The sequence below is a fragment of the Arvicola amphibius genome, chromosome 8, assembly GCF_903992535.2.
Source record: "Arvicola amphibius chromosome 8, mArvAmp1.2, whole genome shotgun sequence".
Classification (NCBI taxonomy): Eukaryota; Metazoa; Chordata; class Mammalia; order Rodentia; family Cricetidae; genus Arvicola; species Arvicola amphibius.
The window spans coordinates 67,903,101-67,910,888 of NC_052054.1; the positions used below are offsets into that span (position 1 = coordinate 67,903,101).

The following is a 7,788-nucleotide window of genomic DNA, read 5'->3' on the forward strand; positions in this document are numbered from 1 at the left end:
GCGCAGTGAACAACAGAGCAGTAGCTGGGCCATGTTTTAACGGAATACGAGACAAATATTCATTCAAAGTCCCACGATGAACACACGTTAACATTGTAAATTAAAATGGGATCTGGCAGCTCCTGAGCTGTCTTAGAGTCTGAAGTGAAGCACTCATACAGGTCAGTGTGAGTACGCTACCTTGCTTCACTTGTTCATTGTGCTGACCATGGGGCCCTGGGCCTTGTTCTTGCATTCTAGACAAGCATGCTACCATGCAGCCAGGACGCCAGCCCCTCACTGGGGGTTCGAAGCAGGGGCTCTACCACTGAGTCACACCTCCAACTCTGACATTTTTTTAACAGTTACTTTTTCCCTAGATATAAAGTTTGTAAACAATTTTGTTGGGTTTGCATTCATTAAAGCAAATAAGATAAAAATATAAGAATTTGAGAGTTTCAATATATATTATTTTTTCAAGTTTTAAGGGGATCTTGTAACTATTCAAATGTTAAAATTTAAAATATGGAAAAATTAGCAATTAAAACTTACACAGAAACACACCTCAGTTGCTCACATTCTCCTTTGCCTCACTTTGGTGTGGTTTAGAATATACTGGACTTTATTTACATACTTTCTGCTTTGCCCATATCTTATGGGTGAGATTTTTTAAATTAAATATTGCATTAAATATTATTTTATCTTTTTCTAAAAGTGGACTAAAGTCAACATGTTGTACAAAAGCACCCTGAACTTTCTTCCTTCGGACTGAAACAGTGTAGCCTTTGATCAATGTCGCTGGAACCTCCACTCAGGTGTGGGCGATTTATCTTGATGGCTGACATTTTAGTGCCCTCTTATGTTTGCCTCACCCTGACCCCAGCTCTGTTTTTTTAGGATATGATCTATGAGCTGCAATGGGATAGTTGAAAACAAACAGTGGGGGGAACTGAAGAGAAAGGAATCCAATTAAAGAAAAGGTTAATTTCAAGCTCAGGGGTAGGGGGGACAGAAAAGTTTTTCAGGGACATCAGGGAAGCCGTGTGGCTGTAGGGCAGAGGTCAAGGGATACGGTCTTTGCAATGAGAAAAACAGATAGAGACGGGCCGTCATTAATCTTGGGGACCGATGTTCGGCAGTGTCCTTCCCTACCGTGTGCTGCAGTCACTGACAGAGGTTAGGTTCCAGTGAGAGCTGTGTGTGAGGAAGGTGACATGATCTGCTTAATTGCAGGTCTGCAGCTCACTCTGAGAGGGACAGGATATTGATGGCATCCGAGTGACCCTGGTCACCAGGATGTCACTCGGAAAGAATTGAAGAGGGGACTGACAACCGATCAAAATAATGACATTGCCTAAGTCTAGTTGGTAAACCAATTAGTTTCTTGGAGCTACTTAGAGAAGCAGGGTTGGCTCAACGGCAGTTGCATCACTGAACCTGCTTCGTCATACATGATAACTCATCAAAGCTGGGATCACGGAGTTTTGTTGCATGGCTTGAGGCAGCTCAGCAGGTTGAAAAGTCTTTTACAAGCAGCTCGGCTGCACTAAGCATCACTGGAATCTTTATGTAACCTCAGGGTGAGGGACACGGCAAGAATCTTTAGGTTTCAGGGACTCCTTCCTAAGCCTTGTAACTTGTTTCCTTCCCAGGTCTTAACACACCTCCTTTAGAGCATCACGTGTCCTGCCAAGTGTCAGAGGGAAATGTGGGCACAGCAATGGAAGACACGAGTATAGTTCTGATCTGGAAACTCTGAACTCAGTGGGACACCATAGAATAATGGTTTAGTCAGTGGTAGCCATGTGTCCAGTGGTATGCACCTCCAAGCCTAGGTTTGTATAGACTATCCCACCAACTTGTGTATGTTCACTCCAATATGGTGCCCCGTCGAGCCTCCCCCAGGAAGGCTTTCCTAATGGGTAAAGGCCAAGCTTCATTCCTTTCTCCCTCTAAATAAGAAGCTGGGGGAAGGATATTTCCTCAAAATAAACAACCAGGGAGGGCGCTGTTCTGAAGGTGCTCATTTCCAGGGCATGCTAATTTCACTAACTTCATAAAGTTGAGGATACATCTTTGTGTGTATATGTTCATGGGTGTGCATACATGTATATGGTTACCTGTGCCTATAACACCAAAATTCTGGTGGCCGAGGGAGGAGAGGCAGGTTTGAGGAAAGTCTAGGCTACATAGTGAGCTATGTGGATACGTAGGTTACAAAGTAAGTTCCTGTCTCAAAAAGGCGGGTGAGGGGTTGAGGGATGGCTCAGCAGTTAGTAGCATCTACTTCTCTTGCAGAGGACCAAAATTCAATTCCCAGAATCCACATCAGGTGACTCACAGCTGCATATAACTCCAGTTCCAGGGGATCCGATGTCTCTGGTCTCTTTAGGCACTGTGGGGGCCAATAGTCTCTCTCTCTCTCTCTCTCTCTCTCTCTCTCTCTCTCTCTCACACACACACACACACACACACACACACACACACACCATCATTATTGCGGAGCACATTGACTAGTACCCTTAATCCCATCACTTGTGAGGCTGAAACAGGAGGATTAGTGTGATCTAAATTTTGCCTGAGGAATAAAAGTCATTTGTGGTCTTACCCACTGGCAAAGCCTGAATACTGTAATACTAATTTGCCAAGTAAGACATGCCCACTGGTGCAGTAGTGGCATGAAAGTTATGGAGGTAACCAACTTTGTTTTTTTTAAGTTTTACTTTTATGATTTTGTTAGTTATGTGCCTGAGTTTGTGTGTGTGCTCATTCAGGCACACATGTGTATTCACACCTGTGTGAGTATACACATGTATGTAATGCCCACAGGAACTAGAAGAGAGTATCAGATCCTCAGGAGCTAGAGTTAACAGATGGTTGTGACTTGCCTGACATGGGAGTTGGGATAACTGGAGCCTTCTATAAGGATAAAAAGTGTGCTTAACCACTGAGTCATCTTCTCAGCCCCCAACCACTTTCTGAGTGAATGAGCTACATGGTGAATGCCCAACCAGCCTGGGATGCCAGAAAGATTTGTTATTATTCGTGCTATTTACAGTTGGCAGCATTACACAATAGGTAAGACAATACAGAAACAGGAAGACTACACAAATCAAACACCCTGCACCACCCAGAGGGGGAGCCCCTGTGACGGAAGGACAGATTAGCAAGAGAAGGGTATAGACACATGTTTTTGATATAAATTGTTCGTGTCACAAGAGTTTCAAATGGAAATAAAGAACCAAAGGGAGAGGAAAACTTTAAGTAAAAAGCCATGAAGAAGCATGCTAAGATTTTTTTAAATTACAGTTTTATTTAGTGTGTTTGTGTGTGTGTGTGTGTGTGTGTATGTGTGTGTGTGCTGGGGTGTGTAACATAGCATGTGGAGCACACAGGACCACTTTCAGGAGTCTGCTCTCTACTTCTCCCAAGTGGGTCCCAGGGACCAAACTTAGGTAATTAGCCTTGGTGGCAAGCTCTTTCACCTGCTGGGCCGTCTCCCGGGTCCCAGTCTTTGTTGTTGCTGTTGTTCTTGTTTTTGTTTTTAATGACCTAGCTGGCATGATGGCGCATATTTATAATCTTATTGCTCAGGAGGTAAACAAACAGAACCATGATGTCACAAGCTAGAGGTCTTTAGCAAGCCCTGCTTGTTCAGTGTTCTCTGTGTCTAGCTTTAAAAATGAGAGTGGTTCTCGTAACCTGCTTCAGGGGAGAACGATGAGGAGAAAGCAACAGAGGCCTCTGGCTTGCAGCTCTCCAGATGTTTTAAAATACAGATGCTATCATGTGGGGATGCCACATTTGAGGCTAGATGGAGGATTGATGATATATCTTGTTAGTCAATCTAATTCTCTCTCTCTTTCTGTATGTGCGTGTGTGGTGGGGAAGGGGGTGTCTGCCTGTCTCTGTGTCTCTCTCTGTCACAGTCTCTCTCTGTCTCTCTCACCCTTCCTGGGAGGGCCTTGTGTAGTGGCCACTGAATGCAGATGACGAGAAACAGTGGGCTTTTTCAGTCTGAGAAAAATAATAACTGTGGCTGAGTTAATCTCAGGAATGAGACAGGCAGGTTTTCCTTTGAAAAGGAGCGAGGTCTTTACAGAGAGGCTGTGGGGTTTCAGCCGAGAAGCAAGGCAGGCCTTCTCTGGTTACAGGATAATTTATGGAGTGGGGCCTTTGGGGTGAAGAGCTTGACTATGTGTGGGCTGAAGACCTGGGCAAGCCCAGCCATGTCCTGGGACTTGAGGAGATGAGGAATGGGTAGTGGTTTTCTTTCTTGAGACCAGGGTCGTATTTAAAAGTTCTTGGATGGACACAGGCATTTCAGAAAGAGGGAAAGCCAAACATAACTGGAGAAAATTCCAGAAAGGGAAGAATAACAAACTTCTACCACACAGAACTGGCCACAGTACTGAGCAGCTCACCCCTCCTGGACCCTAGATTACCTTTTAAAAGAGGACTAAGGTTTGTCTTGGGGGTGTAAGCCTGTCATCTCAGCCTGGGGAGGTGGAGGCAGAAAGATCAAGGGTTCAAGGTCATTCTCTGGTACATAACACATCTGACACTAGCCTGGGCGTAAGAACTTGTCTCCTGGAGAGAGGGGGAAGGGTGGAAGCAGGGAGGAGGTAAAGTAAAAGAGAAGGGAGGAAGGAAGGAGGGAGGTTGAGTAGTTGGTTCAGTGGGTAAAGTGTTTGCCATGAAAACATGATGGCCTGGGTTTGATCCCCAGAACTCACAAGAAAAAGCAGCATGAGCTTGTAATCTTAGCGCTAGGCAGTTGTTGACAGATGGAGGGTCCCTAGGGCCCCTGGGACCAGACAACCTAGTCTACTCAGCGAGACCCTGTCTCAGAAGCTAAGGTGGACATCACCTGAGGAACTACACCTGAGGGCCCTCTGCATACACGCACACACACACACACACACACACACACACACACACACACACACACGCATGTACACACCACATGCTCACGAGTAAATAAATGTAATTTTTTTTAAAGATGGATGAGAGATATCCAACATCATTGTCTGGCCTCCACATGTGTAAGCAGCCCCTACTTTCTGGCTCTGGGGGAAAAAGTTAAATTTTAAAATTGTATGCATCATTTACCACGGTAAGGAAAAAATACAGATGTAATAGGAGCTGTTGCTGGGAAGTCTGCAATCCCACCGTCCCCAGCCCCCACCAGGGGCTGGTTTGACGTCAATAGATGTTTGTTTCCACTTAGGAACATTTACCTGCCTATGAGACATTCATTGGTCTAGCATAGGCAGTTACCATGGAAACAGCAGCATGATTGGGAAAGGGGAGGGGGTCTGCAAGGGAGCCCAAAGTGCCTCTGAGGTTGGAATTTTCCAGGCTCTGAACTGTTACTGATGTTTGTTTTATAATCAATGAGTATCCCCAGTAATGAGATCAATTCTTCCTCTGCAAGGAAGACTCTTGGAATCGATGAGAACAAGATATGCAGCCCGGTCTTAGACTCCTTTATGAACCATGTTTTACCCATGAGTCCCTTTTAGATTGTCACTTACCTGTGGAGCTTATCACATAGATTTTGGGAGTTCTGTTTGTTTGGGGCGAATAGCCTGGTGATATTTTGTTTGTGATCTAACAAATAAAGCTTGCCTGAAGATCAGAGTGCGGAGCTAGCCACACTAGTCAGCCATAGAGGCCAGGCAGTGGGGACACACACCTTTAATCTCAGCACTCGGGAGACAGAGGCAGACAGATCTCTGTGAGTTCAAGGCCACCCTGGGCTACACCAGATTGATTCAGTCTCAAAGAGAAATAGAGCCAGGCCCTGGTAGTTCACACCCTTAATCCTAGTACTTGGGAGTCACTTGCCTTTAATCCCAACACCAGGGAGGTGGATATGGCTGGTGAAGAGAGGAATGTAAGGCGGGAGGAGACAGGAGCTCAAGGCATTCCGTCTGAGGATTCATAGTGACAGGATCTTGCCCCATTCGGTCTGATTCTGGTAGAGGTAAAAGGTCTCTCTAGTGGCTGGCTCCTTTACTTCTCTGATCTTTCAGCATTTACTTGATATCTGACTTTGGGATTTTGTTAAGACCAGTTAGAATTCACGCTATAAGGGAGGAAACTTTGGGATGTTAATCTCAAGCTTATAGTTACAGGTTTCAGTCCATCATCGAGGGAAGTCAAAGCAGGATCTCAAGCAGTTACATCCACGGCTGCATCCATCCATCAGGTTATGTCCACGGCTGCATCCATCCATCAGGTTACATCCACGGCTGCATCCATCCATCAGGTTACATCCACGACTGCATCCATCCACCAGGTTATGTCCACGACTGCATCCATCCACCAGGTTACGTCCACGACTGCATCCATCCATCAGGTTACATCCACGGCTGCATCCATCCATCAGGTTACGTCCACGACTGCATCCATCCATCAGGTTATGTCCACGGCTGCATCCATCCATCAGGTTACGTCCACGGTTAAGAGCAGAGAGAAGTGAATGCATATCCATGCCGCCTGCTGCATTTATCCAGCTTTCTCCATTCCTACAGTTCAGGATCTGCTGCCTAGGGATTGGTGCTGCTCACAGTGGGGTGGGTCTTCTACATGGATTAAGTTGCCTCATAGACATGCCCACCGAGCAGCTGAGGCTGTCTTCCCAATTGATTGAGTTGTGGCAGGGTGACACTTAAAATTAAACCATTGCATTTTTTCACTTTATTATTGTGTGGTGGTGTGGTGTGTGTGTGGGTGTGTGTGTGTGTTCATGCACAAAGGTACTCACATATCACAACACATGTGGAAAGCTCAAAGGACATCTTTGGGGAAATCAGTCCTCATCCCCCCTCTCCCTTGTTTCTGTGGCGCTAAGCACCACCGGTTAGCTGGCCTGTGAGCTTCCGGGTGGTTTTATTACCCACTCACATCTTACCAGAGGAGTGGTGGGCTTACAGATGTGCACCACTGCATCTGGATTTTTAAAATGTGAGTTCCAGGGCTCCGACTCAGGTCCCTCAAGCTTGCAAGGCAAGCAATTTTATCCCCTGAGCCATCTGGCTGCCCAGATTCTTGTTTTTAAGGCAGATTTTTCTCCACTTGCTTTCCCTGAATGAAAAGAAAGAAAATCCTGTGAAATTTGAGTCAAACACAATTTGTGGTTAATTGCTTATGAGTTGATCCATTTAGCTGTAATTCTAGCTGTAGGCCAAAATATACTTAAAAGAGAAGGGATTAGGGCTGCAAAGATGATTTAGTCAGTAAGCTACTTGTCACACAATATGAAGACCTCAGATTGATCCCCAGCAATCTCATTTTTTTAAAGCTGTGTGTGGTGGCACATGCTTACCATCTCAGTGATGGGGAAGTGGAGACTGGTGAGTCCCCATGGCTTCTAACCAGGCAGCCTAGGTTACTTGAGTGAGCTCCAAGCTAGTGAGACAACTTGTCTCACACACCAGAGCTGGAGCTGGAGAGACGGCTCAGCAGTTAAGGCTCCATGCTCTTGTGGAGACCTGAGTTGGGTTGCCGCTTCTATTCACCAATGTCAGGCAGCTCACAACCATCTGCAACTCCAGCTTCCAGGGACTGGATGTCACTTCTGACCTTCTTGGGTACGCACACCCACTCATGTGCGTGCACACACACGTGCACACATTTGTGCATGTATACACGCTTACACACACACAGAGGAATTGATCAGTTGTCCAGTTCTTTATGTATCAGTTAGCAACTGCCGCATAACAGATCATCCAGACTGAGTAACTTGAAATGTCACATATGGGTTCAGTTTCCATGGGTCTCCCGAGACTGTGACCAACTCCA

The 7,788-nt window shown here is 45.8% G+C and overlaps 1 long non-coding RNA gene across 1 annotated transcript in view; it reads left to right on the top strand.

Moving 5' to 3' along the window:
• LOC119820416 overlaps positions 1 to 6,383 on the top strand; it is a 114,849-nt gene extending 108,466 nt beyond the window's left edge. The window contains exon 4 of the long non-coding RNA XR_005286498.1: positions 6,114 to 6,383. This is a non-coding gene — a long non-coding RNA (uncharacterized LOC119820416). The remainder of the gene's footprint in view (positions 1 to 6,113) is intronic.
• Positions 6,384 to 7,788: the final 1,405 nt, after the last annotated feature.